The sequence below is a fragment of the Silurus aristotelis genome, assembly GCF_946808225.1.
Source record: "Silurus aristotelis genome assembly, chromosome: 28".
Classification (NCBI taxonomy): Eukaryota; Metazoa; Chordata; class Actinopteri; order Siluriformes; family Siluridae; genus Silurus; species Silurus aristotelis.
This window is the reverse complement of record NC_139601.1, coordinates 8,838,486-8,856,253: the sequence shown is the minus strand read 5'-3', so window position 1 is coordinate 8,856,253 and position 17,768 is coordinate 8,838,486. Positions and strand designations below refer to the sequence as shown.

Here is a 17,768-nt window from a genome sequence, read left to right as displayed (position 1 = left end):
CCAAGAAAAGTTTTTGGAACACCTCAAAGATGTACTTCAGCTGTCTGGGATAATTGAGATTCAGCGCGTAGGTCAAGCCAAGGAGGACAGAGCAAGCCCTTGCAATATCTCCAAGTCCTATGATGACTTCCACGCCCTCTATGACGCTCCCAATGTTCTTTGGGCTGCTGCTTGTAGAAGCTCCAGGCTTTGGGGTCACAGTAATGGCCATTATGACTTGTTCAAGTTTCTCCAAGTTCCCAGTGTCCTGCAACATGAAATTGTTATTGTCCTAGTATAAAACTGTCAGAAATATATTGCAAGCATATCACATTACTAAAAAATACATTTATTATTGTTTTCTTAGTTTACAAATCTATTTTATTAGATTTTATTTTCTTGCAGGCCTTGGTGTCAAATTGTTCTTTGTTTTGTTTTCTTCTCTATTTTGAGGTTTTTGTACAGGGTTCATGCAGGTTAAAATAAGTCAAATTTTAGACCTTTTTAAGACATTTTAAGACCATAAAGATGTTAATTTAAGACCTACAAGAGGCATCACCAAAAAATATTCAGATATAAAATTCTGAAAAAAATCATCATTAATTTAATTTACAGATAAAGGTTACATATCTAGATCAAGCACCTACTTGAGGAATTAAGGAAATATGGTCCTTGAATTAATTTAATGTAAATTAAGTTCACCCTACGATGAATTCTTTGATAAGATGTCTCCCTTGTTCTCCAAGGTATTCTATAAGACACCGAATAACAACCTCTCTGCTCCTCTCAATCGAGTCCTGGGGAGGAATGCAACAACTGATATGTCAATCACAAAAAAAAACAAAAAAAAAACTGGATGTTTCTGTAATTTAGAAATGTAAACACACGACACCTATCAATTCTGATCGTACTTTATATGCCTGCTTTACTTAATGTATAAAGCTTCGTCAGACCACAAGGCAGATCTTTTCATAATGGCTTTAAAGTAGAAAATGTACTGTTTTTGATTTCGTGATAATCCATTAGCCCCTTCCACACAAGCACTGCAAGCCTGAAATTTTAAAGACATCACATGAAGAAGATAAATGTGTGAATACAAATGTTAGAATCTGACATTAAATGGATTTAACCCGGACAGCTCTATAGTACAAAGTCTGTGTCATTTCTGAATTACCCCATGTGTGAATACAACAGTGAATTATCCGGAGGATTCACAGTGAGCGATTGGAGGTATTAAAAAGGGTTAACCCTGTTAAAAAGGGTTTTCTTGGGAGTTTTTCCTCAGTCAATGTGAGGGTCTAAGTCCAGAGGCTGTTGTCATGATGCTATGTAAAGCCCTTTGAGACAAAATGTTTGTAAAATGGGCTATACAAATAAAATTGCCTTGCCTCTGATTAATTTGTAAAACAAAAAACAGCATCTTAAAAGCATGAGCTGTTATTAGTTTTTCCTTTTCTAAAATAGGGCAGCAGTTCTGGAGGACAATTGTCTATTATTCAGTTTGATGTCCTTATTCATATAATTTGGAAATCTTATGGAACAAAGCTACTTCTAATTTAGAAAATTACTGTACCTGCAGCAGTTCCAATATGATCTTTAGTTTTCTTCCAAGTGCTCCACCTTTGGCACGAAATAGCGTCAGTAGCTTGGGAGTGTGCAGTACGGTTTAGCTGTAAAATGAGAGTGTTTGTGCCATTTGAATTTGAATTCCTCCCCTACAGCTAAAGTTACGTTAGCTAACTAACTTAAGTGCTGGCTGCTTATAGACTGACTTCACATGGATTTAGCTAAGTTAACTTTACATTTGCAAGTTGCAATAAAACAGTGTAACAACAGAGAGAAGTTACATTACCTGTCTCGGGAAGACGATCTCCACACACGAGAAGTAAAGCCAACGGAAGTGCGTCAAGTGCCGTCTGAAATATAAGATGCTTTTCCAGCGATAACCCCAAATATTGCTCTTAATGGAACCTTAAAATAAAACCCAATGTACTCATTTACGCAAAAAGTGCTTTTCAATTAAAATTTGCCTGATTACATTAATTTGAATTCACTCAATATTTTCTCCATTTGGGATTAGATAAATATAATGCTTAAGTTTTATTTAACTGCAATGGGTAGATTTTATTTCAAACATTTTTATTTGAAATGTAATTAAATATTTGCCTTAAAATCAAAAACACAATTATATTGAATACATTTTAACCAAAAACATTAATTCAAATCTACATGACCACAGAATAATTTTTTACAGTGTGGGCTATTACACGTTTGCATGGCATTGATGTATTATACCAGACATTCCCAGAGGAAAACTGGTATGAAAAAATAAAAAGCATCTGGAAACCTCAACTGTTAAACCCAGTATTGAGCGCCCTAGTGGAGACCCCTAAACCTGGTAAAGCACTGATACACCTGTTTGATTTCATAGCAGACCCAAATAGTGAGGACGAGGGGCCATTGATAGAATTAAATCTAATTATTGCTCAGGACTGACAGCAACTGTTGTAGTGGAACCTAGAGAGGTGTTGTGGGAAAGAGGTGCAGCCACCTCAATTCTGGTCGATAAAATCAACTCGTTAAATGGACAGAGCCGCAAAAATGCAAAACGACCTTGTAAAACAGTGAAACGGATAAACGTCTATCTAAAGTGGTCTGCTAAAAAATAGAAACCCAGGCCACCGTAGAGAGGCACACAGAGCGAAACAAGGGTGCATCATGAGTGCGGAGGAATCCACAATCACACCTGTGGATGTGATAATTTACGGCATAAAGGGGCTGAAAAAGAGATAAAAAAAATACATGAAAAAATGGAAAGACCTGACAACTGGGGATTTGCAGTGGCCAGAAGAGGGAACATTTCATAAAGAAAAGTGTGATGTAATGAAGACCAGAATAAGATATTGGGGAGAAATGAAAAAAGAAAAGAAGGAAAAGACAAAAAGGAAATTAGACATCATTGAGTGGTTTGAACATGAGGGGGAAATGCTAAAAGCACACAGAAAAAGGACAGAGAAGGGAATAGGAAGTAAAGAGGAAAAAGGGTCAGAAAAGGCTTCAGCCCCACCATTTAAGGAGTTTGAGGAACAGAAAAATCCACCGCCATAATCTGAAGTAAAGAAGCATGAGGTAACTGGCTTCTACCCAGTAATAGAGAAAAAGAAAGAATATCATGACATACAACTAGACATAACAGGAGGACGGATTAAAGGGAGGATGGAACTCCCAGCTTCAGACAACAAGATAAGCAAGGGAAGAACAAGACAAACAAACAGAGTGCTCTTTGAGAATCCTGATGAGGAGGAGGGAGATGATGAAGAAAGCAGCAATGAAGGGAGAGATGACTATGAACATGATTATGATCTAGATATCGCACCTGAAGAATGGGAGAAAGAGCGAGAGGAAATAGAACCACCTGAGTATAACCAGAATCAAAGAAATCGCCAGAAAAAGCAACCACGAAGGCATGTAAGGTGTGAAAGTACCCCGAAAGCACGAGAAAGACTAAGCAAAGCCACATCTCTTCCAGACATCAGAAACAAGAATGTAAGCAAAGAAGATTCAAACTCAGGAGAAGAATGCAGGGATGAAGAAGAGTTTGTTGTCCTGAACCCAGTAGGAGGGGAAAAAGTGCATGTTCATTGAATATTGGAAATGACACCCAAAATGCCACGGAAAAGTGATCCACTGCACACAGAGGTGAAAACTCTGCAAGAAGAAATGACGCTTCATGAAGAAGAGAATGCAGCAAACAGACAAGAACGTAACGAAATAACCCTAGATCATAACAAAAGTGACAGGTGAAAATCATTAATTAAAGGTGAAGCTATACCAAAACGAAAACGCCCAACTCAAGGCAGAGATGCAGAGAGCAGAACAGAAAAGCATGGAAACAATGGACCATTGCCAACAATATCTTGATAAGCTAGAACTTCAACTATCAATGAATCAGCCAAAAAACAGTGTAAAGGATGGGAGAGAGAAAAGTGGGAAAATACCAGGAGAAACAATAATGGATTTTCCACACAAACGCAGGCTAACAAGGTCACAAGTACAGAGAAGGAATCAGGATGATGAAGAGGAAGACACAGAAGAAGAAGAAAAGATAAGTCCCAAATACCAAAAACCTTTGCCTATGCCAGTCATTATAAAAGGAACAGAACCAATATACACAACATGGTCATTCATGGATCTTACGGGACTGATAAGCAGTGAAGGAGCACAAAGATTGTATTGTATTGTATACTCCAGCAAATCTATTAGACAGAGATGTATTGTGCAAGCTAGGAGCAAAAATCTACTGTGGACCTACAGGAGTGTGGGTCGAACTTCCTGAATGTTTAGCTCAACAGTATGTGATGGTGGAAAGAAAAATAGAACAACCGACACTGGATAAAGTCTATTGGCTGGAACTCGACGTGACATCCTCAGAAATTCACAGGCTGTATGACCACTGGAAAACATGGTTCACAAACATGTGTCCAGATTATGTGGAAACCAGAAAACCATGGCATTGCACCATAAGGTATGATGAGGGGGGACAAGATGAAGAATATGAGACTTTGTGGGGAGAACATGTAGAAGGAAACCAGTATAGCCTCAAAGCAGAAAACGTGATCATTGGTCACCAAGGGATAGCTGCAACAGTACAGCTACCAGACCACATTGCTCAGTGGTATTCAGTCAAGAACTCTGTTCCACATGTCTCCCTAATGATCGGGCAAAATTTTAAATCAAAAGACTTAGGGCCAATGGTCAGAGAAGCAAGTCAGGTAACTGAGTGGATACCAGTGGAAGAAAATATGAGTGTGTCGTCAGACAGTAAATATCTCAACATAAAGCTAACAGCTGAAGACAATGTGATAGCTCACACTTTTTTGATCAATAGACAGGTGCAGGTGAGAACGCAAGTAGGGCAGGTAGGACAGTGGCAACAGAAGGTAGAGCAGACTGAACTAGAGAAAGAACAGGTTCTAAAACAGATTCCAGAAAAATTATGGACTAAACATCAGATAGATGTAGGGTTAGTTAAGTCATCAGGATTGGCGCAAATTCAACTAAAACCCAATGTGCAACTACCTAACCAAAAACAATACCCATTATCAAAACAAGCGATAGAGGGGATAAAACCAACCATTGAGGGACTAGTTGAAGCAGAAATGCTAATTCCAACAAAAAGTCTATGCAACACACCCATTTTTCCGGTCAGAAATCCTAATTCAGACAAATGGAGATTGGTCCATGATTTAAGACCAATAAATCGTGTTGTGGTAGTAGAAAATCCTGTAGTACCTGATCCACACACTTTGTTAACAAACATCCCTGAAGGGACTAAATGGTACACTGTGATTGATTTATGCTCAGCATTTTTTAGTGTACCACTGCATCCTGAGTCTCAGTTTCTGTTTGCATTCACGTACGGGGGAAAACAATACACCTACACACGTCTGCCACAAGGGTATTGTGAAAGTCTGTCAATTTTTAACCAGGTGTTAGCGCGAGATCTGGCAGATCTAGACATTCAGAGCAGTTTGCTCCAATATGTGGACGACCTACTGATTTGTAGTCAAACTAAAGAACAATGCATGAAGGACTCGTTAAAGGTCCTGGAAACCCTAGCTCACAATGGACACAAGGTCAGTAAGGAAAAATTGCAATCCTGCCAACAAAAGGTAGAATATTTGGGTACACGCAAAATCTCACCCTCACATGTAGAGGCAATTCAGAAAACACCACAACCTCAAACAGTGCAACAGATGTCAGTCCTGGGTTTAGCTGGTTTTAGCAGGCCGTGGATTTGTGACATTGCGTTGAAAACACAACCTCTCAGAGACATGATGAAAGCAGCAGATCAGACAAAATCTAGCACGCATCTGGTCTGGACAGAGAAAGGCAGAAAGGCCTTTGAAACAATCAAAAGTGATCTAAAATCTGTCCCAGCACTAGCCTGTCCAGACTATACAAAACCATTTCACCTCTATGTGTCAGAAAGGTGAGGGTTTGCATTAGCCATTTTAGCACAACAGCAACAGAGTATGGGAAAGAAGCCAATTGCATACTACAGTACAGCACTTTATTATGTGGAAAAAGGCATGCCACCTTGTTACAGAGGATTAGCAGCGTCAGCATTTGCCTATCAAAAGGCTTCAACAATCACGATGGGTCATCCAGTGACCCTGTACACTTCTCATGCATTACATGCTCTGCTGACAAGTCAAAAGTTTGTGATCACAAATGCACGTAGGACAGGGTATGATGTATTTCTGTCTGCACCAGAACTAACAATTGAGAGATGCCTCACAATTAACCCAGCTGATCGAGTAGTCTTACCAGATGAGGGAACTCCCCATGAATGCACTACAGAGGCAGAGAAATTTCTAAAAGCCAAAGATCATCTAGAGACCCAACCATTGCAAAATGCCCAAATTGTTTTGTTTGTGGACGGTTCATGCTATCGCGCGAATGATGGCAATAAAGCAGGATATGCTGTGGTCATGCACAACGAGGAAGATGACTCGTTTCAAGTACTAGCTAGTGTAAGCGTGCCGCAACCTTGTTCTGCCCAATTGGCAGAAATAAAAGCCCTAACAGCAGCATGTAGGTTGGGAGCAGGGGGAAGATGTACTATCTACACTGATTCAGCTTATGCCCATGGGGTACGTCACACATTTGGACCCATCTGGGAACAAAGGGGTTTCCAGAGAGCTGATGGATCATCCATTTTGCATGGTCCCTCAATTTCTGATTTGCTTAAAGCGATGATGCTTCCAAAGGCGTTAGCCATTGTGAAATGTAAAGCCGACAAATTTGATGGTGAGATAGTCAGTAGAGGTAATGCAGCAGCGGATGAGGCAGCTAAAGGAGCAGCAGTAGGCGAAGATTGTGTGAAAGTGATGGTGCAGGATGAAGAGCATGAGGAAGTACGAGGGCAGGTAACAGAAGAAGATCTTGGGAAATATCAGGATGTAGCAAGTGGGGAAGAGAACGAGAGGTGTAAGAAACGAGGTGCAGTACAAGACCCCAACACAGGGTTATGGAGGAGTGTTGATTGGGTGTGGGTGGCACCGTTAGCCCTTTTGCAGAAGCTCATTGTTGAAGCACATGGGGTAGACCACTGTAATCGTAGGGAGACAATAGACACAATCTGAATGAATTGGTGGTTGCCATATCTGGCCAGTATGGTCGACAAATTGCTGAGGTCCTGTGAGCTATGTGCAGCACGCAATGTCAGAAAACATTTCACAGCACCAATCAGTCACATTCCTGAACCAAGGGGACCATTTCAACATTTGATGATGGACTTTGTGGACATGGCAGACAGAAAGGAAGGGAAAAGTTATATTTTGGTAGTAATAGATCGTTTTAGCAGATGGGTGGAGGCATTAGCTACTGCCAAGAATGACGCAAAGACTGTAGCTAAGTTGTTGATCAGGGAAGTGATTCCAAGGTTCGGGATACCTGACAAGTTGAGCTCTGACAATGGACCGCATTTTGTGAATAATGTGATCAAGGCAATTTCAGAAGCTTTGTGTATCAAGCAAAGAATGGGTTATGTTTACCATCCACAGTCACAGGGAATGGTTGAGAGAGCAAATGGGGTGTTGAAGGAAAAAAATAGCAAAAATTTGTGCTAGCACAGATTTGAATTGGGTACAGGCTCTTCCGCTGGCGTTGATGAAAATGCGCTCTCAAACAAATCGCAACACACACACCTGACACCACATGAGCTGCTGACAGGGCGACCCATGCCAGTTGCTCTTACACAAGGACCTTACACAGGTTCCTCACTTGACCAACTTGAAGCAGACATGTCTAGTTATTGCAAACATCTGACGCAAATACACAGAACTTTATGTTCACAGGTCTGTGAAGCCACACACGGGGCGCAGGTTGATGAGCCACTGCAGTAGGTGCAACCAGGTGACTATATGTATATCAAAGTGTTTAAAAGGAAACACTGGAGTGAGCCACGACGTGAAGGCCCATTCAAGGTGTTACTAGCAACTCCTACCGCAGTCAAGGTCGAAGGTAAGGAACACTGGTATCATCTTAACCATTGTTGCAGAGCTGCGGTGAAAGGACCTCAGTGGAGGAAATCTCAGGCTGAGTTTGCACACTGCGCCCACTCTGACGACTTAGAAGGCGACGACGACAGCGCAGGCCTTGCACAGGACGGAGGGACACGTGCCAAGGCAAAACAGCCAGAGACCAACAGCCACGGCCTGTTGAAGGGGAACAGGGGGCAGGCTGTTCATATCAGGTTGATTCACGACCACCGCACGACACACTAGACTCTGACAAAGTGGAAGATACCTGAACAGTTTGCCACCCTTAATCTACAAGATCTAGTGGATTTAGATATCGATCTACCTGTGAGACCATGACAAGCAATCCCCCAAGACCCAAACAGACCCACCCCACAAAAGGAGACTGGGCAGTACTCGTCATGACTTTAGTAGTATGGTTCATTTACACTTACATTTCACTTAACCGACATTCACGTAATCCAGTAGATATATCAGTCACTGTGTCTAACATTTCTCTAAATAACTGCTCTCAGCCCGCAGCTTGCCCTGAATGTCGCAACATGTCTAAATACAGATACAAGAGATCTAAACCTCTATGGTCCCGAAATCACCACCCTAAAACCAGTCTCACTTCAGAAGAAGCTGCTAAGGTTTCTGTATATTCAGCAAGAAGCGTGCTTGTAGAACAGTTGTGGTGTGCACTGGGTGTCTTAAGTAACACCAAGGTCCTACCATACTTTCCTCTAACTGCAAAACACATATTTACAACATATACTATGTCCCTAGTTCATCCCCCCAACTCTACAGAGACAACAGACACTCCTGAATACTCGATGAGGCTTGAGGCTCGAATGACCAACACGGATAAGGGAACAGACGTTATAGTGGCCACAGGAGTACCCCACAGAGTTATACCTTGTATATTAGGCACCCGAAGTTGCATTGATGTCACACTTTTATGGTTTTATGGTTTCCCAAGTAGGGATCGCATGGCACGTTCGAAAGAACCTCAGTGGAATCTCTACCGTTTGGTACTGATGTGAAACTAAGTTTGTTTACCGAACAAGTCTGTGTTACGGCAGAACAATAGAACTTGATTTTATCTTTATAATTCTCACATACTAACCTGGTATGTCCTGGGAACGTGGGAAAATTGATAGAATATCAGCTGACTCTTAAGGGTCGTGAGACAGCTTCTGGCAATAGGCCAGTGTTAACCTCATCTTTTCCTTTACCATTGCCTCGTCAGCTATATGCTTCATCATTTAACAAACAATCTCCTTTGCAGGGATACCTTTCAGCAGTTGGCCCTCCTGAAATAGTTTAAGACAATATAAAAACCACATTTGTAATTCTTTTTACAACACAATGACCTACTTTACAAACATTTTTCACAGTAAATTTTAATAACTTGATTTATCATGTCATGTTTTATAATTGAATTATTTCACTTTTTTTTTTTTTTTTTACAGTGTTTCATTACATTTTTCCTTTGGATATACAAATTCCTATTTTACCAATTTATTTCATATTCATATGAAAAAATTCTTATTTTTGGCAAACATGGTTATCATGAAACCTTTTTCGTCAACTTATTGCACTTTGTTCAATGGTTTTCCATGAAAATATGCTTCTGTAAATGAAAATGTATATTTTAGTAATTAATTGCATATTTATGTGAAAGGTCATAATTGTGTCAAACCATGGTTTGTCATGTGAAAGTGTTTTGTTTACGTATTGCACTTTTTAATGGATTATGATGAAATCATGCTATAAAAATTCACATTTTCACAATAACTCATATTTTTAAGAAAAAAAAAGGTTTTTTATTAAATTATGGTTATGAATATGAAATGTAATATTTTAATTAATTTCAAACCTTTGTTTGTCATAACAGTTTTCACGATGAACATTTGCACTTTTGTTAGATTTTTATCATGCCCAAACTTCTTGGAGAGGTTTTCCATACGAACTAGGAAGCTCGTGGTGCCTTTTCTGATATCAGGGAAAAATCACACAGCACACAGAATGGAGCAATGTTCTTCTTCGGTTTATTGCATGCAACAGACAAGTATATATATATATATATATATATATATATATATATATATATATATATATATATATATATATATATATATATATATATATATATATATATTGGAAAGAAAGCCTGACCTAAAGCTGTTTCCTGTTTGGAGCCGGATATTTGGGAGCCCAGATAAAGACTTTCTGTATACCTTACGTACTAACATCGTGAATATTCTATAGACACTGAACAGACAAAAGAATGTGTGTGAACCAGTGTGGGAAATGTGTGAGTGTTAAGTTTGGAAACTTGCGTACAAGTGTACATTTATTCATTGCTAGAGACTCAAAGCATTTTTGTACGTCGCTCTGGATAAAGGCGTCTGCTAAATGCTGCAAGTGTAAATGTAAATGTAAATGAGAACCATCTAAACACTAACATTGGCCACTTTAAATCGTTAATGATTCAGCATCACACACCAATAAAATAGGATGTTATTTTCTGGGAACAGGATCGGTGATATAAACTGCAAATGAAAAGATAAAGACAAAACAAAAACAACAGATTTCATTTCATTCCGTCCCTACATGCATATAATCCTTCATCATTACCACTCCAATCGAGGCCTTTATGGTCTGTCTTACCATCGTCATCAAACATGGCAACATACAAAGTACAATTCCAACAATCAATACAAGAATCAATCCTAAAACAAAGTAGTGTCCAACACTTGTGACTAAATTCTTAATCTTCTCAAAAAACTTTGTCAGCATTGTTACTCAGTGCTTGTTCAAAATGTTTATTAGCAGTATTATCAGGTATACTGTCAGAACTCAGACCCTATGCCTGAGCTGACACATCAATTAAGTGGCTCTACGTTCAAATCAGTTTCAAGCAATTACTATATAGTTACCAATAAGTCTAAAATACCAAATATTAAACAGCCAGACCAAATAAACAATCTTCCAGTCATGAGAAGGAGCGAATCACTTTATTGCAGTCAATATAACCCGGTCCTAGAAGGCCTTTCAGGAGTGAGCTTTCTTGAGCTTTCAATGAAAATGTCATATTTTTGTCAAACATGATTCACATGGTCACTTTTTTGTGAAAGGTTTTCCGTGAACATATGCTTCTGAATATTAAAATTTATATTTTCATAATGTTATGCAAAATGTCATATTTTTTATAAAACCATGGTTTCTCATGTAAATGTTTTTCGTTCACGGATTGCACTTTTTAAACTTTTTTCATTTAATTAAGCTTATGAATGAAATTTTCATATTTTTACAATAGCAATTTTTATGAAAAACGTCATATTTTGTCATGTCACTTTTTTGTGCACTTATTGCACTTTTTTTTTCATAGTTTTTAATGAAATTATGTTAATGGATCTAAAAATTCATATTTTTACAATAAAATTTTTTATGATAAAGATTAACTTTTTTTATGAAATTAAATCTATGAACATGAAATGTAATATTTAAATAAAAACAATAAATTTTGAATTTTAACAATATTTTTTTTCAAGCATTTTCATTACATTTTGCATAGATTTTTTGCACTTTTAACAGTTTTTAGTTAAATGATGCTTATGAAAATGAAATTTGTGCACCCTCATATACAAGATGCACATGCTATGCGGTTCCTCGCTTAGGTAACCTTTATACACCAGACAAAAATACCCTGCGTTTTCTAGCCTAGCTAATCCACTTGTTGTTGTTAAAATTTTTTACACTCTGCAAAACTGCAGATTCTTGTTATTCTTCAATACTATTCTCCAATAAACTCTTATCATACTCTTATCACAACTACCTTTATTTTCTTTTTATTATTTTGGTATTCTACTCTATTTTTATAACTAAAACTAGCTAAATTTCTTGACAATACGTAGTACTTTCTTCTCTCTGGATGTTGTGTTTAAAGAGAATTAAGAAAATTCAGAGTGTAATTACAACTATGCATATATTGTTAAAGAAATTAGACCTAGAGCAGGTATCAGGGTAAGCTAAACAAAACAGTCAAGTGAGTCAGATCTTCACCCTGGAGTTTGCCCCCTTTCTACTATAAAGAAAAGATCTTTCCGTGGGCTCTCAACTATTTCAGCCCTGAAAACTCACTTAGGCAGGCTTCTTAGGCCAACAGACCAATTAATGCACAGATTAAGGGGGTGCTGTTTCGATCCTGCTTGCGTGTATCCACTGCTGATAATTAGTCAGAACTCCAGTTCTGGTTACAGCTAGAACAGTCGCTGGAGCCCCATACTTCGGCTCACCGACCTTGGTAGGCTTCAGATTTCGTATCAGGACATGCTGATTAGGCACAAAATGGTGTGCTGGGTTTTATGTGGGCAGAGGAAGAGTTAGTGAGTCATCAGCACTAATAGAATTCAATTTCTTTTAACCAGGGCAGAAATGTAGTCGTCCACCATCACTTCCAGGTTACCTAAAGAAGAAATGCCAGTGCATTGCCTGACCCATGGGGTCGGGAAAGGCCGGCCCATCAGAATTTTAAAAGGTGACAGTTTAGTAGTTAAAGATGGAGTCATTCTTATTTCTGGGAGTACTGCCAGGAGAACAACAGTCCAATTTCAATGCAGGCTTTAGTAACACGTTCCTTAATGGTTCTGTTCGTTCTCTCTACCACTCCAGCTGACATGGGGGTGATAGGGAATATTAAAATGGAAATAAATTGCTAAGCTTTTAGCCAAAAGTTGTGTTACTTTAGAAGCAAAAGGTGTGCTGTTATCACTTTCAATCACACTGGGAATACCAAACCTAGAGATGATCTCTTTCGTTAATCTCTTTACAACGGTTTTAGCATTCTCTGTCACAGATGCAAATGCTTCTGGCCCCTTCTGAATCTGTCTACTATAACCAACAGGTTTCTCAAATTTCCTACTGGTGGCATATGTGTGAAATCGATCTGTAGGTGTTGGAAAGGTTGCTCAGGAAAAGTAAGCGCATCATGTCCTACAGGTATTTTAGTTCTGGCACAAGTCAAACATGAATCTAACACTAGCTTGGTTGTTTTAGCTACATCAGCAATACAGTATGATGAGTTTATAGCCTGTGTAACTTTAGCTATGCTAATGTGTGACATCCCATGGTAATGCTTCACCAACACTATTAAAGCTAGTTTAGGCAGAGCATTTTTTCCATCTACATCTCTACTGATACCAGCAATATATGATTTACATTGTTTAGAAGCCCAATACTTTGTCCTCCTCAGTAGGCTGACGCTGAAGTAATTCTTAGGTCAATATCTGGTATACTGGAGATATGTGTCATCATTGGGATCTCAGAATTTGTATGTACTGTGTCCAAATCTACTGGTTGTTTTGCTGCTTCCTTAGCGTGTTTCCCCGAATTTCCTCTGAATCACCTGCGGCATGTCCTTTAACCTTAACTATGGCCACTTTGGCAGGGAGTTAAACAGCATTTAAGAGGTCGCCTATGAGATTAAAATGTGCTATGGGCTTTCCATCAGCTGTATTTAAGTGTCTTTGCTTCCATGTTTTGGCAAAATCATGCACAACATCATAAGCGTACTTAGAATCAGTGTATATAGTCACTACTTTACCTTCAGACAACTGACATGTTCTTGTAAATGCGACCAATTCTGCAGCTTGTGCAAATGTGTATGGTAATGGTTTAGCTTCAACTATTTTATCAGTTAATCTTACAACCGCATATCCACATAAATACACTTCAGAGGGTTTTGAACACGATCTATCTACATATAGGAAATCCACCTCTTCCAGGGCCATGTCTAAAAGATCGGGCCTACAAGAGCTATCTTGTTTAATGTGTTTAAGGCAATCGTGTGCGTCGTCAAAACCACCTAAGTCAATGAAGTCTAGCAGATCATGCAGCGTTACTACAGCTGAATGCGGCTGAGAAGAAGGCTTAATAGTTACGTTTTCTGTTGTCAAGTGCGTGATTTCATAACCAGTATCAAAGGATGTGACAGCACTGTTTTTTGAGCATCCCAGACCATCAGACCATCAGCAGCCACTGCACGCAAGCATGAGGGCAACCCTTGTGCTAGGTTGTCTAAAGATTTAAAATTTTCGCAACAGGGCGAAATCTGTCACCATGTTCCTGGGCTAGAATCCCCGCAGCCGTACCACCACGTTCATGCAAATAAAGGTGAAAATTATGAATATAAAATGTAATTTAATAAAAACAATAAAAAACCTTTTTTATAAAAGAAAATCAGATTTGTTTCAAACTATTGTTTGTCATAACAGTTTTTGCGATGAACATTTGCACTTTTTAATGTTTTTTTTTTTGTTAAATGATGCTTATGAATATGAAGTCATAATTTCACAATATCTTGTTAAAAACTTAATTTGTCATTTGTCATATCACGTTATGACAAACGTGTCATATCACGTTTTTCATTGTATTTTTGCACTTTTTTTTTTTTTTTACAGTTTTCATGAAATTATTCCTTTTAATATGAAAATTCATATTTTACCTATTAATTTTATATTTATAAGAGAAAAGTAATTTTTATGTCAAAACATCGTATATCATGAAACCTTTTTAGTTTTTTTTTTTACTTTTACTGATTCTTAGTGAAATAATGCTTATGGATATGTTTTTCATAGAATTTTGCACTTTTTAACAGTTTATCATTAATTATTATGCGGATAAATAGGAGAATTTATATTTTACCAATTAATTTAATATTTGTATAAAATAAACGGTATTTTTCGCCCAAATCATTATCATGTAGGTTTTTCGCTTACATATTGCACTTTTAACGTTTTTTTCATTAAAGGCTGCTTATAAATATAAAAATTCACTCTAATAACTATCACATTTCTAGGTTTTCCATGATTACATGATTTACAGTTCTACAATTACTCATATTATTATGGTAAAGGTTGATGTATTTTTTGAATTTTGATTATGAATAAGAAATTTTATAATTTCATAATAAAATATCATGCTTATAAATATGAAAATTTATATTTTCACAATATCCATTACGTATTTAATGAAAAAGCTGTTGTCATGATTTGTTTTGACAAAAATATTAGTATTTTTTCTGATTAATGTGTAATCAGAAAAATGTATTTGCTAATGAATACAAAAAAATAATTTTTTTATTTAAAACATAATATTTTTGTCTAAGCATAATATGTCATGTCTGTTTATATTTGGTAAATACAAACTCTTGGTAAATATAAACTAAATGCTCTTTTTGCAATATCTAATGCAAAAACTATTGCAATAACAGCCCGATCCCTGGACACGGAGAAGTGTCTGGGGAATCTGCTTAGACTGCTGCCCCCGCGACCCGAATTACGGATAAGCGGGAGAAGATGAAATGAAATAAAATGAAAAAAAATTTCTTAATTCTCTTTAAACACAACATCCAGAGAGAAGAAACTGCTACGTATTGTCGAGAAATTTTGCTATTTTTAGTTATAAAAATAGAGTAGAATACTAAGGTAATAAAAAGAAAATAAAGGTAGTTGTGATAAGAGTATGATAGGTTTATTGGGGAATAGTATTAAAGAATAACAGGTGCAGTTTTGCAGAGTGTACAAAACTTTAACAACAACAAGCTGATTAGCTAGGCTAGAAAACGCAGGGTATTTTTGTCTGGTGTATAAAGGTTACCTAAGCGAGGAACCGCATAGCATGTGCATCTTGTATATGAGGGTGCACAAATTTCATTTTCATAAGCATCATTTAACTAAAAACTGTTAAGTGCAAAAAATATATTCAAAATGTAATAAAAATGCTTGAAAAAAAATATTGTTCAAATTCAAAATGTATTGTTTTTATTTAAATACTACATTTCATGTTCATAAATGAAATTTAATAAAAAAAGTTAACCTTTATCATAAAAATGTTATTGTGAAAATATGAATTTTTAGATCCATTAACATAACTTCATTAAAAACTTAAAAAAAAAGTGCAATAAGGGCACAAAAACGTGACGACAAAATATGACGTTTTTCATAAAAATTGCTATTGTAAAAATATGAATATTCTTATTCATAAGCTTAATTAAATGAAAAAACGTTAAAAAGTGCAATCCGTGAACGAAAAACATTTACATGAGAAACCGTGGTTTGATAAAAAAAAATACATTTTGCATAACATTATAAAAATATGAATTTTGATATTCAGAAGCATATGTTCACGGAAAACCTTTAACAAAAAACTGACCATACAAATCATGTTTGACAAAAATGACATTTTCATTGAAAATGTGATTATAGTGAAAATATGAATTTGCACTTGTCCGTGATAACTGACGGGTAGTAAGGAGAACTCGGGTAGTTTTGCTGTTAAGAGTAGGCAAGACAACCTTCCGGGTTGTGAGCTGTTAAGAAAGCTCACTCCTGAAAGGCCTTCTAGGACTGGGTTATATTGACTGCAATAAAGTGATTCGCTCCTAATAAAAATTAGTCATTTCAAAAATCGTTTGAAAACTGCAAAAAATGAATGTAAATAGGTTAGAAATTCATAATTCATCAAAATCGATACATCAGCACATATTTCGCAAAGCCTTCTATGTGCTGTCAAGAATGAGTTTCTTAGCCTGTGAAATTGCGTTTCTGCATATGTCTCAGGCTTCTAGGACGAAGAGAAAACTGTTTTTTCCAACCAAGCGTATTTGCACAAACAGCATGTACAAAAAATAAATGAGAATCTTACATGTTTATAATGAGATGATTTAACAAAAAATTTTCGGCCCAAAATATGATATTTTTAACTTAAAATATATAGTAATTTCAAAAATATAAATTTTCATATTCATAATCATAATTTCATAAAAACTGTTGAAAACTGCAAGAAGTGAATGTAAATGGGTTAGAAAGTTATAATAAATCAAAATCGAAACATCAGCACATATTTCGCAAAGCCTTCTACGTGCTGTCAAGAATGAGTTTCTTAGCCTGTGATATTGCGTTTCCCCAAGTCTCAGGCTTCTAGGACGAAGAGAAAGCGGTTTTTCGAAACAAGCGTATTTGCACAAACAGCATGTACTTGCCCATGAGAATTTTACATGTTTATAATGAGATATGATATAACAAAAACATTTTCTGACCAAAATATAATATTTTCTTTACATAAAAATGATAGTTATTTAAAAAAATTTTATATTTTTATATTCAGTATCATAATTTTATAAAAACTGTTGAAAACTGCAACAAGTGAATGTAAATAGGTTAGAAATTCATAATTCATCAAAATCGATACATCAGCACATATTTTGCAAAGCCTTCTACGTGCTGTCAAGAATGAGTTTCTTAGACTGTGAGATTGCGTTTCCGCAAGTCTCAGGCTTCTAGGACGTAAAGAAAGCGGTTTTTCGAACCAAGCGTATTTGCACAAACAAGCATGCACGTTCCCATGAGAATTTTACGTTTAAAATGAGATATGATTTAACAAAAAAATTTCTGCCCAAAATATGATATTTTTTACATAAAATTTAAAGTTATTTAAAAAATAATAATTTTCATATTCATAATCATAATTTCATAAAAGCTGTTGAAAACTGCAAAAAATGAATGAAAATGGGTTAGAAATTCATAATTCATCAAAATCGATACATCAGCACATATTTCGCAAAGGCTTCTACGTGCTGTCAAGAATGAGTTTCTTAGCCTGTGAAAATGCCTTCCCGCGTATGTCTCAGGCTTCTAGGACAAAGAGAAAGCGGTTTTTCGAACCAAGCATATTTGCACAAACAGCATGCACTTTCCC

General features: G+C 36.8%; 1 long non-coding RNA gene across 1 annotated transcript in view; it reads left to right on the top strand.

Annotated features, from left to right (window-relative positions):
- LOC310722055 overlaps positions 1-14,984 on the top strand; it is a 321,874-nt gene extending 306,890 nt beyond the window's left edge. The window contains exon 3 of the long non-coding RNA XR_014532283.1: positions 13,020-14,984. This is a non-coding gene — a long non-coding RNA (uncharacterized lncRNA). The remainder of the gene's footprint in view (positions 1-13,019) is intronic.
- The last annotated feature ends 2,784 nt before the right edge of the window (positions 14,985-17,768 follow it).